The 13,867-nt window shown below is 36.5% G+C and overlaps 1 protein-coding gene across 13 annotated transcripts in view; it reads right to left on the bottom strand.

Annotated features, from left to right (window-relative positions):
- LOC111580935 (rho GTPase-activating protein 12-like) overlaps positions 1-11,343 on the bottom strand; it is a 71,971-nt gene extending 60,628 nt beyond the window's left edge. For 7 of the 13 annotated variants that reach the window (XM_055014419.1, XM_055014422.1, XM_055014421.1 and 4 more), the window contains exon 1: positions 11,120-11,342. The gene's annotated coding sequence lies outside the window, so the exon portion shown is untranslated. Of the gene's footprint in view, positions 1-10,969; positions 10,995-11,109 lie in introns of those variants that run through there. The other 6 variants (XM_055014416.1, XM_055014420.1, XM_055014427.1 and 3 more) reach the window with 4 other exon arrangements.
- Between the last annotated feature and the right edge of the window lie 2,524 nt (positions 11,344-13,867).

Below are 13,867 nucleotides of genomic sequence, written 5' to 3'. Positions count from 1 at the left end.
GTAAGACACTCATGCATATCCTCATCTTCTACCTTACTGGTAAATATATATTTGATTGATTAAAGTGTTATTGGCAATTAGTTTAGATTAACATTCATCTCCTAACGAAAATGAATGAATGAATGCAGCCACAAACACATGGCCACCTCATACAGAAAACATAGTCCACTAAACTTCTGATAACTACATTCCTGCATAAATGTTCAGATGGCCTTCATGTAAGATTATTTGTGATGCTATATATATATATATATGCAATTAAAAGATATTACAGCATTTTGTAATTTGGTCACACAAGCCTAGATTTGGTGCAGTTGTAAGACATTTGGGGAAGAGTTTTTGCAGGCAGCTCTACGTTTGCGTTTTGTTGGATGCCATAATTCTTGCCTTGCTTTTAAAAAAAATCCAGATTACGCTGGCTCACATTCTCTTTATCAGTTGGAAACATTTTAGCTGACTGCTCCAAACGCTATGAAAAAGATTTTTCTTGTATGGTTGATTTATTCTTAGAAATTCAAGATTTTACATTCTTTTCCAGATCTGGTAAATTACTAAAACCCAGTTCCATACGTTTCCATACTGCATATTAATCCTGAGTATTGTCGACAGTCAGCAGTGACATGTCTAATGTGTTATAATGAACTCTGTATTATTTGGCAGACATAAAAAAAAAACCCTCACTTTTACTGACTTTAACCCAACCTTTAAATACCTACTGAAATACACCCAGACATCCAGACTTTCATTCTTCAGGCACTAGTGGAAGAAAGGAGGATGGTTGGGTGGGTGGTGGAAGGGAGCATGTAGTTGTCATCAGGATGGATAACCCTTATTCAGATACTCAATAAAGGGCTTCCAGGTCTTGTCAAAGGATTTACTGGAGTCTGGAAGTGGAAATCTAATCTTTTCAAGTTTGATGTGACTTAGGATCTTAAGCCAAGTATTGCATGAGGGGGAAGAGCGTGCTTCCACTTGAAATGAGGCAACTACCTGCCAGAGTTGTAAAGACTCTCTTAGGTATTTTTGCTACTTTCTATTGTCCTTCTATATTCCATGTGGGTATAAATTAGTCTCAGAATTGTCTAGTTGTCTAATATGTGTACCAACAAACAGGTGAACTCTGTTGTATATAATCTGCCTCCTTCTATTCTTTATTTTGTGTATCTCTTGACTGTATGCTGTTGGATTTAAACAAAACACCAAAACTCATTATTATTATGTGAAATAAATATATCTGTTGTATTCAACAACTTTCCTCTAACAATAAACGTCTCTTTATTTACCTCAATGCCATGCTGAGCGAAATTATTGTACCGACTTCTGTGAACAATATTATCAGCTTTTCAAACAAAACAATGAAATAAAATAGCTAATTGGCATCACAGTTACATTGTTCTTTTGTAAAAACGGATTTGACAGGCTGTGCATTAGTATTTTTCATTCAAAAATAATGTTTTACTCTGAAATAAGTTCTCTGGAGAAAATAAATCCTTAAAAACACTTAGTGGCAAAGCAAAGTTCTGTGTTTATGTGTCTGCAGACATTACATATAAAGCTTATACACAAAATTTGGTGATTAAAAATTAGGTTTCTGCCCTTCTAGTGTGAATTTAGACATTTTTTTGTGTCAGCATGTCCTATTTAAACCATAATTTATTGAATTATTAAATTAATATAATACATTTTATTGTCTTTTAGAAGAGGTAATATTTTTTTCCTTCTATGATAAAATTGAAACTAAATTATCAACACTGAAGACTTGTTGTAGACATAGTAAATAAAACAATGAGTGGTCAAGTAATTATTTCCCAAGTTGTATACTGTAGAATAATGGCCTTTCACCTAAAGAAATTCAAACCACATTGACAAAAAAAGCAAAGATTCACAATAATAAATAAGCTGTCGATATTAATCTTTGTGAGGGGCAATGCAAAAAATACAGCAACCTCAAAATCCCAAACTCAGGTATGCAAAATTAAAATCTTGAGCTACAGATAAATCAGAGAAAACTTGTGCCCTTTATCTATCGCTTATGCAACATGCACCAAACAAAGACAACAGTGTCTTTCAAAGCCTAATACTCCACTAACCCAATCACAGCAAACAACTAAGACACAAACTGAATGAGATTTAATCCTCTTCAGTGGCTGAATGTACCATCCAGCTCAGCGCAGCACAAAAGATTAGACAGAAGAAGGAGGACAGTAATGTTAGTCACATTGTCCTCTTCCACTTACTTCATTACGGTTTTTCTGTCTTATACCCCGTCTCTTCGGTCTGCTAATGACAGCCACAGTCCAGCAGTGCCTGAGGCATGTTGCAGCCCAGATCAGTCGAGTCACACATAGTTTCCTGCTGAAGTCACACGTGTGCACACAAACTCTTGCAACACGAGGCGAGGCTGCAGCACACCTTGTCCAACCTGAGCTTTGAAGTGTTTCTCTTTAAAAGCAATTTTAAAAATGCTCATAAGTCAACATGTGATGACAGCACAAGGCATGCCATGAAGCCAATCCTTAGTTTAAAAGGTTGTGTTATCTGTAGTGAACTTTGAGGGTAAATTTCACAATAAAGCAAGAACTACTAGATTAATTAATTTCCAGTACAACAGGGGTGTCAAACTCATTTTAGTTCAGGGGCCACATTCAGCCCAATTTGATCTCAAGTGGGCTGGATCAGTAAAATCTCAGCATAATAATCTATAAATGACGACAACTCCACATTTTACCTTTGTTTTAGTACAAAAAAGCGCATTCTGAAAATGTTCACATTTAAGGAACTATCTTTTTACAAAACATTATGAATAAACTGAAATTTGCGAAGAAAAATAAATTCAATTTCAATAACATTATGCTTTAGTGTATCATTTACACATTACAACTTACAGATGACAGAGTATCTACAAAGTAACAAAACATTTAGTCGCAGGGATCTTGAACTGAACAATATAATATTTTACTTTAAAAAAGACAAAAAACAACAAAAAAAGACAAAATATTACAAAAATGAGACACATACTGACAAAAGCGAGAAACAAAATGAAAAAATGAGGCAAACAACACGAAACAACAAAAAAAAGAGTAAAAAATTTGACAAAAAAGTTACAAAGCAACAAAAAAATGGACAAACGACACGAGACAAAAAAGGACAAAAGCGTGAAACAAAACGACAAAAACGATACACAAAGCAATAAATAAAGCAAAACACAATATGACAAAAATGAGACAAAAAACACAAGCAAGACAAAAAGGAAACATAAAACGACAAAAATGTGAGACAAACAATAAAAGTCAGAAAAAGAGAAAAAACAACAAAAACAAGACAAAATATTACAAAAATGAGACACAAAATGACAAAAAAACAATGAGCAATCTAGTATTTTACTTTAAGATCAAAACAATTTGTCATGGTCTAGAAATTAATTTAAATTAATAGTTTTACAAATTTACAAATTGCAGTTATTGTCTTGTTTGTAATTTTTTCTCTTTACGTTGTCCTGTGGGCCGGATTGGACCCTCTGGCAGGCCGGTTTTTGCCCGCGGGCCGCATGTTTGGCACCCCTGCAGTAAGGTTTTCCAGTGAGCAGGAGTGCAACATAATGAGATTTAGTCATTTACTGCCTCAGGGAACAACTGCACATGGGCTATTTTGATATAAAGAGATGGCATCACAGCTAACATGGAAAGAAATATTTCATGTTTTAATCAGTGCAATAGTTCAAAGATCTGCATTTTGCCTCTTGAACGCTGCTTAATGTGTTTATAGTCAGATATGTACATGAAAGCAGACCACATGCTTTAACTCGCCATCTATCATCTTGTTATAATCTGATGTAAAACTTTGTTGCAACACAAAAATGTTTCTTAACTCTGACAGTACAACATATTCTTTTTATGGTCTGTCGCCTTCTTGTCCAGATTTCTCTTCAAAAACAGATTTAATCACAACGTTAAGACGGTTACATAAAAAAAGTATAAGAAATTGAATTATTCTTCACAAACACACACACATTTTGCAATTCTCTTGCTGCAATCCTGCAGATACATTACAAAACTGATCTCTGAAATTATGACTTCAGCCTCCAGGAATGCCAGCGATCTGTGAAGTGAAATGTTTACAACTCCTTTTCCATTGTAAAACCACACTAAGCGAGAGCGTATTAGCCAAGTGCCTCAGATATACGGCAAGAAAGGAAACACGCAATTTCCCCACAAGGAAAACATATATATAAATGAATAAGTATATACAAGTTATTTCTCTAATATCTTATCAAGTTATAGACAATTAAACTTAAGATTTTAACTGAATTAGCTACATTGGAAATAGCATTTTCACACAAATCAAAGTGATAATGTACAATATTGTGTTGTGTTTGTTATTTATAGGAATTAAATTCTGAAATTCATTGTTTCTAGTTTAAAATGTTGGCCAGACAAAACAAAAAATTTGAAAATGCCAACTTGATAAATTCTTCAAGTTTGGCATTTTTTTCACAATTGTTTTTGTCAGGAGAAGGCTGTCTGGCTGAAATATCCCTGCAACGCATGACTAAATAGCTCAAGTGTAGTGATACCCTAACACCTTGTTTTTAAGGATTCAGTCACCCTCTGTGCAAACTGGTGTGGAGCCTATCGATTTGACATTTTATATTAAACAATTCATCAAGAAAATAATTAGCATCTGAAAAAATACAAGAATAATCATCGTGAGTTGCATCTCTGGTGATAGTAAAATATTAAATCCACCCTTCTCACCCGAGTACTAATCAATACTGAGACCTCAACAATGTTCATATTCACAGGCCTAAAATAAATCATGACAAAAAACAACACTCCTTGTTATATCATGTAAAGGGCACATTCTTGGTCTTTCAAATTTTAACAAACCAGGCAGCGGTTTAAAAGTAACTAGACTGGTAAAAACTAGCAGAATATTACAGTATAAATAGAAATTACAGCAGGATATTACAATGACAGATGTGATTACAAACCTAAAAAGGAACATCCATCAAAATATTTTCTTGCAAAACCGAAATTATGCCTCTAAATTATAATCAAGATGAGAAATGTGTCTTTTTATTTCCTGTGCATGCTGATTTGTACTTTTTAATCAGAGTTTATTCGAGTGCAGCAGCACTGCTACAGACTGGGCACCAGACCAACCACACAACAAATAATGGTAGCTGTGAAGACCATGTAGTGGTTGCAGCTGTTCTGTATTCTTTACTTTACAACTCTGTGTCCAGAGCGCCCATAATTAGCAACAATTACGCTACATCCCACACACATTGAGCAACATGAGCTACACCCTTTTATAGGCACTTGATTCATCATGAAGCGTTGTCACCAATAAAGCTGCAGCTGAACATCAAGCGTGGGTTTTGGTAGCTATTACCTAATATTACTATGACTTCTCTGATTGCCTTCAGTTGTGCATTAGCTTAATAAGGATCTGTGTTTATTAGGTGTGATTAGGCCAACAGCATGTGGATTACTCCTGATGCAGTGACCAGAGGGATGATACCACCACAGATTAACTCGCCGGTTCAGTCTAACATGCACTGAGGGAAATCTCACTGAATCAATCAGCTGAACAGAAAGTCCATTAGCCAAATGAAACAAAACACTGTGTCCGGTGCCAATTCACAGCTCGCAGTAACAACACACAGACTGCAGCAGGCCAGGGCGGCGGTCGACTGGGGGAAGGGTATATCATGACTAGATATGGCAGCTTTGCTCGTTAACCTGTGACCTCTTAATTAAGCTCACTGGCCCTGGCAGGAAGAGGACAATGTTTTCCTTCTATTTCTAGCTCGTCCTCGTGCTGGAGACATGTGCTCTACGGCGACGGCTAGTGATATTTACTGAATAATAGGCAATACTATTACAGTCATGACAGATACAAGATACGGATAAAAAATAAATAAATACAAAAATGATAGATAAACATTGTCTGATGCTATAACAGCAAAACAAAAATACAGCAAATTAAACCAGCTCCTACCTGAGAAAGAAAGAGCTTTCCAAAAACATGTTTTGTGAAGTTAGATTTACAAGATGCAGCATCCCAAGTTAATAAAAACTAGTGATATTCACTGAATAACAGGCAATCTTATTACAATGAAGACAGATACAAGATATAGGTCAACATACTGTCATAAAGCACAAATAAAAATACACCAAAATGTTAGATAAACGTTGTCTGATGCTATAACAGGAAAACAAAAACAAGAAAAGCACTCAGAGAGCACAGTACTCCCCCAAGGCTGCTCAGTCGTTGTATCATTTCCGACGGGTGAAATTTTGAAAAACTTCATGGCAGAAATCTCGGCAACATAGAATGTGGCCACTTAATATAGATGTATCCACAAACAAAATGGCCTTGCACTGAGCACAGGCATGTGTTATGCATGTGTACGTTATGTACAGATACCGAATCGCGTGACCTAAATATGTAGCAGGCGAGACTCGGAAACAGCCACGCAATTTAATCAATTGTTCCTTGTATCCTTAATGACGGATAAGTCCGCAACGGTTGATTTGTAGTGGTATCGCAATCATGTGATCGTCAGCAGGCAGCTGACGTAGTGTTCACTTGTTGTCATAGTTACAATGACGTCATGTCGCTATCTCGCGATGATACAGAAATCTTTGACAAATCCGTGGATCCAGACTATAAACCGCATCACTGTCAAAATCTAATCACTTGGTCCTTGTGTCATTTCTGACCTTCCCTGAAAATTTCATCCAAATCCATTAGTCTGTCATTGAGAAATGTTGCTAACAGACAAACAGACGGGCAGACAAACATACGTCACATAACTCTGCCATTCCTTGCAAGATACAGCACCCAAAGTTGATTAAAAAAAAATCTAAAATGTCCGGTATAAGATGCGATTTGAGTCTGCTCTACTGATCAAGTTTCAATCAAAACAATCAGGATTTGTATTCCTAATAATTGTGACATCCTGTGCTCACGTCATCCATGGTAGGTGTGAGATTTTATCTGTGCAGAGCTACACGTAGCGCCTCATTACACACTCAGTCATGGTGATAACTTCATATAAGAACTCACAAAGCCTGTCAGCTCCATTCTGCCACAGCCATGTCTCTCTTGTAGCGCTGCAGTTCAGAGCAAATAGAAGACCTGACTGCAACTACCTGCTCATTCTTCACAAAATCTGGTCTGCAAGTACTTCTCAGTTGGTAAATTAGTCACACGGGCTGGGAAATTTTGGAACTTAAGTCACTGCAGCGGTTAGACAAGAGTTAATTTCCTGTCGTCTTTGCACAACATTTCCCTTGGTTGTTATCTTTTCACTCTTTTGCTTGTCTTTAGCATCCGGCCAAAGTTTGGAGGTAAATCACCAACCAGTCTGACTGCTGTTGATTAAAATAGTCATTCAGATTGAAAAATGCTGTAGGACGCCCAAAATCAACAATCAAATGAAATATTTTAAAGATTTTTTATGCTGCAGCTGTGATAAATTTTCTATGAAATTAAGATCATGAGCAGAAATCCAAAACAAGCCATTTGTTGCATTTTAAGTCACAGTTACACTTCTGTGAAGAATATCTACTCATTTTAATCTGATCTTTTCAAAGCTGAAATTATTAATTCATTAATCTATTGACAAAAAAAATCCAAAAATAGTGAGAATTTTCCGCTTTTCTTTGTTTGATTTGATTGTAAACTGAATATCTTTGGGCTTTAGACTGTTGCTCAGACAAAATAAAACATTTAAAGACGTCAAATATTTGCAATTTGTCACTGTTTCCTGATATATTAAAGAGTGAACAATTCAATTAAAGTGAGAAAATAAGCTACAGAGTAGCTGAAACTGAAAATACTCACTAGTTTAATTTTTTGGACAAATGAAGCGTTGTATATTTAGCATAATCTAATCCCTCCACCCTTTTAAATCAGAGCAAAAAGTTTATTTCCAATTAATACCATAATTAATTATATTAATTTATAGAACAGCTTTGCTCCGATGATATCCTATGACTTAAACTTGGCAAGAGTATAAACAGCACCTATATTCTTGCTCATTACTTTTATTCTTCATATTGTGGTTCATATTATCATTGTGTTTTCTTGCTTTTCTTACTGTCATTTTGGTGCTGTGATGTTGCAAATTTCCCCGTGAGAGTAATATAGGCTATTCTACTCTTTTGTACTTTATTTAAAGGCATTTGGAAGGTTAAGTCTCTGTGGGTTGTTGCCTCTTTCACTTATCCCGGCCTGGATTAAGCTCCAGCTTCAGCACTGCTATTTAGTAGACAGGAAAAATCTTCTCAGCGTCCAATCAGCAAAATCAGAAGAAGTGCTTTAATTTGAAGTGATAGTAATAAGATTTACGTGGGGATATGGGGTGGACGAGTGGGTAAAATCATGTAGAGGTACAGTACATGAAAGCACAGCCTCGGCCGAAGTGACAGGAAGCCAGAAGAAATGTGAGTTGAACTGATATAAGTTGAAAACTTTGCCTTTGTCAGCACATGTAGGAAACACACCCTTGCATTTTCTACCACCTCAGCATAAAAAAGCAGCACCTTGGAAATGGTTCCTGGCTGTGAATGCAATAAGAAGTTCTATGGAAGCAGGGAGAAGTGAGAAAGTAGCATCATTCGTCTGAATCGAGTCTCACATGACTCTCGTTAGCAGAGTTCGGCCCGTTTCTATCCAGAGCCGAGCTGCCAGCGATTACTTTGAGTGAGTCATTTTCATCAGAGAGCGTAAATCTCTCTCCAATTATGGAGGTATTTAAAGCGAAGGAAAAGGAGGCTGGAGAGAGATGCTTATCAGCTTCAATTCACTCATTTCATTATGGTGAGAATGTCAAGTTTTCAGAGACAAAGCTATGATTTTGTCCCAGTTACTCAAGTCGTTTCACATCCTAGTCATCTGTTTTCTTTGGAGCTGCAATAATCCCTTAGAAAACAGTTCAAAGTGAGTAATTTCTGACAAGAATTGGTTTCTGAAGAGGAGTGATGCCATTAAAGTGGTCAGAATTGAATTTACAATAATAATAATCAAATGGTATCACCTGAATATACAGTTCTCAGTTTTACAGAGCTTTGCAGTGAGTTTCAACTCACTGTTCAGCTGTCGGATCCATGAATTTTAATGCTTTTAATGACTTTTTGGAAACATCAGGCAGATTAAAAAAAACTCTGAAACTCGATGTTTGTTACTTGTTCAGCAACAGCAAAAAGGCAGACATTAAGCAAAGAGCTGATGAGCATACAGTGGGGTTTTCTTGATTGAAAATGGGACTTCGGAGCCACAACGTTAAGCACAACCAATCACATTCAGTAAACACAATAGGTCTGTGTTGATATATTTGACAAACCAGAGCATTTTCCTGCCATTTCTGGCAATATGATGAACAAAAATGTATATTATACATAAGCAAATTAACCCTCAATTAACAAAAAAGGCTAAAAATGTATTAATTTCATTCTCAATGCTTATTAATTCTGAGTAAAAACCCTGTACTGGAACATCTAGTAGCTGAGGAGATGCTTGAGACCAAAAACAAAGCTAAAACAGAGTGATCATTAAACTTAGATTCACCAGCTGGATAGAAACATTACTCCAAATCGGTGACAATGTTGCTCTGTAGCTGCTGGTTGCGTGTATGTGTCAACTGTTCTGTTCACAGCTATTTCCGCTGCTCCCATGCGACCAAGAAATGTTGTTTTTCCAATATTATGAGCAGTAAAAACATTGTTCTCCTCAACTGTATTGGAGCAAACAGCTCACAGACAAAGTCAGTGTGGTTTTACAACTTGAGGGATAAGTGAGAAAAAACAGACCCTTTAAAACGTGGGAAAAACTTGTGAACAATCTGTAAGAGGAATGAGCAGTGACAGTCAAGTAGCACGCTGTGACCTTCACATGCCGCCACACCAAATATAGGCCCACACAGCCCCAAAACTGCTCGGATTCAGCACAGACTGTCCCAGTTACGCACCTCTCACCACCATCTTCCTCGAAACTCAACTCCCTGAGGTCCCCTGCGACTGTTATAACCACAATCTGTCACACATCTATTACCAACAGCCAGCTGCAGTTCACTTAATACAAGAACACAGCAGAGATATTAAAAAAAATGCACAAAAAAGAGCACATTTAGAGGCATGTTAGTCATCATGACAGCAGTTAGTTATGTTTACCACTTGGTAAATCCAATATTCAACGTAACAGTTTCTCCTCATACCTGGCAAACAAACCAGAGGAAGCAGGTGTGAAGATACATCCACGCTGTGATTTATAGTTTAATCCACTATTCCACTTCTGATAAGCAAACCTAAAGCTGTAACTAAAGTTTAACATATTTGTTGTCTTAGGATGGTGCAGCTAATCATTTAGTCTATTTATTAAACTAAAACAAATAAACAGATGACACATTAGTAATCCATTATGCAAACAGTGACTGCTCACATTTTAATGAAATGACTAATGGACTAACATTCATCTCTTATCAATGCATCATTTTAGTAAGTTATGTGGCAAAGATATCAATGCTGCTCTCTAGCTTGTAATTTTATCAATTGAATACCAAAAAGATGTTTGTTTTTAGGCAAATAGTGTCCTGTAATTATGATGTATGATGAGACTGTGACACTGCCTAAGTGGATGTCACTCAGTTAATAAACTAGGTCTGCAGTGATTTAGAGTGCAATTTCTAACCCTAGAAATTAGGTTAGGTTTAAAATATACAGATTATATCGTTAGTTATCAGCCATGGCAGGTTCATTTCACCGCTGTCAGTTAATGAAGGTAATACAGAGTCACAAATGTCAATTAACATTCCAGCAAACATTAATGACAGCCTTGGTTCTCTCGGGTTTGATATTTTAGCTGGTATTCCTATAGGGATTAAAGTTTCTGTGGGTTTCCACGAAACTTTATTAATTTAGAATAGTTTTGAGCACTTTCAGTAAAGGTGTCAAGGTCTTACCTTTAACTTGAACTCACTGTTTGTATTGTTAATTGTAGGTTTCGGCTCTGTCTCGGTTTAATCCGCCGCTAATGTTAGCTTGCTAATTAGCTTCCTGGCTACAACATTCCTGAGTGTCCCGAACAGCCAGAGATCCGCACCTTCACCTACCTCCTCTACGGGTCCTCGGAGGGCAGAAAACACGCTCTCCGGTGCTCCTAGGGTGACGTTAAAATCGCCGTTAAACTCCCGTCGATCGACCGTGGTGCGAAACTAGTTGTGCGCTTGTCAAGTTTGCTCCCGTCCCTCCGGTTCTTCCCCAGCCGGTGTAATCCACAGCAGTGCTCGCTCCCGTGGACTCTCGCCTGCCCCGACAACTTCGGCAACTACCTTCAGCCAAAGATCGTCTATGAAATAGATGAATCACCACTCTTGGAGGGAAAAAAATACGAATCGCTTTCCGGTGCGCAAAAACTTGGTGTTAGTTACCATAGCAACCAATCTGCTATAGCCGACACACACTCTCTCCTTTAAAGTCGATATTTACAGCTAAAACTGAAACAACGGCTCATTGGCCTATCAAAACCACAATTTGTTCACTTAAATGGTTAATACTGTCTATATACTGCATTAGCGTTTCGTTGGCCGGTTTAAATATTTGTAGCCGAAATACTTTGGGAGTGAGAATTCTTGTCTAACTTATGCTCTCTGGTCAGAGCCCCTCAGGTGTTCGGGACGCAAACGGGAAGTCAGCGCAACCTGGCGGCGATGACCCGGAACTACGCGTAACGATATAACTGGTTAAATGAAATAATCAAAATGTATTCTTTATTATATATTATTCAACGCGCCGACAACTCTGATTTAATTTAATTTGCAAAAACATTCAACCAAACTCCATAAACACAAATTCACATGTCAAATAAAAGTCAAAATATATATTTTAATCTTCTTTTAATTTAAAATAAACCAGCTGCCTCCTTTAGTGTGTAAGAACATGCAATGACACAAAACTATACTTTAGTCATCTCTAAAGCGAAAACCCATATATACAATGCTGTAAGTAGCAAAATATAAGGGAAAAAAATGCATTTAAAAAAAGTAAATGGAGTCCAGGGATTGGTTATGTTGTGAATCTAAAGTGGAAATTTTTAAAAATGCGTTTAAAAAAAACAGCAACATTAAGTTAGTAGTAGGCTGTAGGACTGTTAGCTGTCGGCTAACTTAGCTTAGCTAAAACAAGGGGAAATAGGAAAACAGTTATCCTGCCCAAAGCTAAGAAAACCCTCCACCAGCAGCACCCTAACCCCCATTATTAGCACTTTTTAAAAATAGTTTGTTCAGTACAAAAATAATAAATGTAAAAAAAAAAAATATACATTTCGTAGTGAATTAGCCTAGCTAGCTGAGAAACAGCAAAGAAGAGAAGTAAAGGTCTGCTTAGTTTGTTGAAATATTTATTTTAATCACTAGTTTGATTAAGAGAATATATTTTATCACTTTGGTGAGGCAACAGACATCTGTAGAATCATGAAAATATCCACAACTTGCTGTTCAGCACCAGAAATAAATGCAGATTTGACGTTTCTTGTAAGATTCACACATATTAGTGAGTGCTGAGGATGAAGACAACAGTTGCCTGGCAACAAGACATTCAAGCAATTTGGCTTCCAGATAATATTTAAATAAACTACTTAAAACATCTCACGTCTTCTCAGTACAAACCAATATAATTGATCGGAAATTAAAATATATGTTTTTATTTTTAATCATATAATGCAACAGTTCTGTCCCTTTATGAATTAACGACAATGCAACTTTAATGTGTGTTTATTACTGTGATCTCGCATAAGCATAAGTTATTGAATAATTAACTTCAGAACTCCACTTCTTTGTCTCCCAGGGACAATCTCACCAACCATCATCAACTCTGATAGTTCACCAGTATCACCTGGAGGATTTACCTAAAATCAATGAGTATTATTGTCAGGCTTGTTTTTTTGTTTTTTTTTTGTTTGTTTTATAAATTTTTAATTACTACCAGTGTTTTCTCAAGTATATTGTTTTAACTAACCCTGCTTTGACACATTAATCGGTTCTTTTGTTATGTTGGTCCTGGTGCTGGAAGTTGGTCTTAACATTTTTGGTTCTATAATCCAACTCAGTCCAGTGTCATATGCTTTTGTGGGAGTTTTGTTTTTTTGTAATCTATTTGATCAGATAAGGGTTTGTTTTCTATTTTAGATTTAAAAATGTGAATCTGGACAGTTGTATATTTTTTTTATTTTTTCCTTCATAGATCTACGATTTGAACATTTTTTCCCCCCATTTGCTCTGGTTTATTACAGGCTTGTGCAGTTCTGGGGATGTTTGCCACCTTGCATTATACTTTTATGTGTTAATGTTTAACAGTGGAAACAATGTGGAGCTCCATGGGGACTGACGATCCCAGTTTTGACACTCCACTTGCCTTTATTTCAAAATCAGAGCGCAGTGTTACTCCAGATAACTTTATCCAGAATTAGCAAACTGGCTGAGTAAGAATAAGCATATAAGAACTCATTATTTTAGTCAGATTACACCATGTTAGGCTGAATCTGTACTGAGGTCCATATATCGAACATCTGCATCACAAACTCCGGTTTATCCCAGATTTGCTGGATGAGATCAGGATTCAATATGCGCAAACCAGTTGAGTGCTTCCACATCAAACTAGGAAAACTATTTCATTATACACTACAAGTCAAAAGTTCGGACACACCTTCTCATTCGATTAATACTGAAAATTAACTCTTTTCCGTTTAAAACATAATTCCATAGGTTTTCTTTTATTGTGGTTTTGATGTCTTCAGTATTAATCTACAATGTAGAAAATAATTTAATAAAAACCATTAAATGAGAGGGTGTTTCCGAACTTTT

This window comes from Amphiprion ocellaris, chromosome 10 (assembly GCF_022539595.1).
Source record: "Amphiprion ocellaris isolate individual 3 ecotype Okinawa chromosome 10, ASM2253959v1, whole genome shotgun sequence".
In the NCBI taxonomy this organism is placed as follows: Eukaryota; Metazoa; Chordata; class Actinopteri; family Pomacentridae; genus Amphiprion; species Amphiprion ocellaris.
Note: the sequence above shows the minus strand (reverse complement) of the source record. Positions and strands in the feature narration are given on the sequence as shown.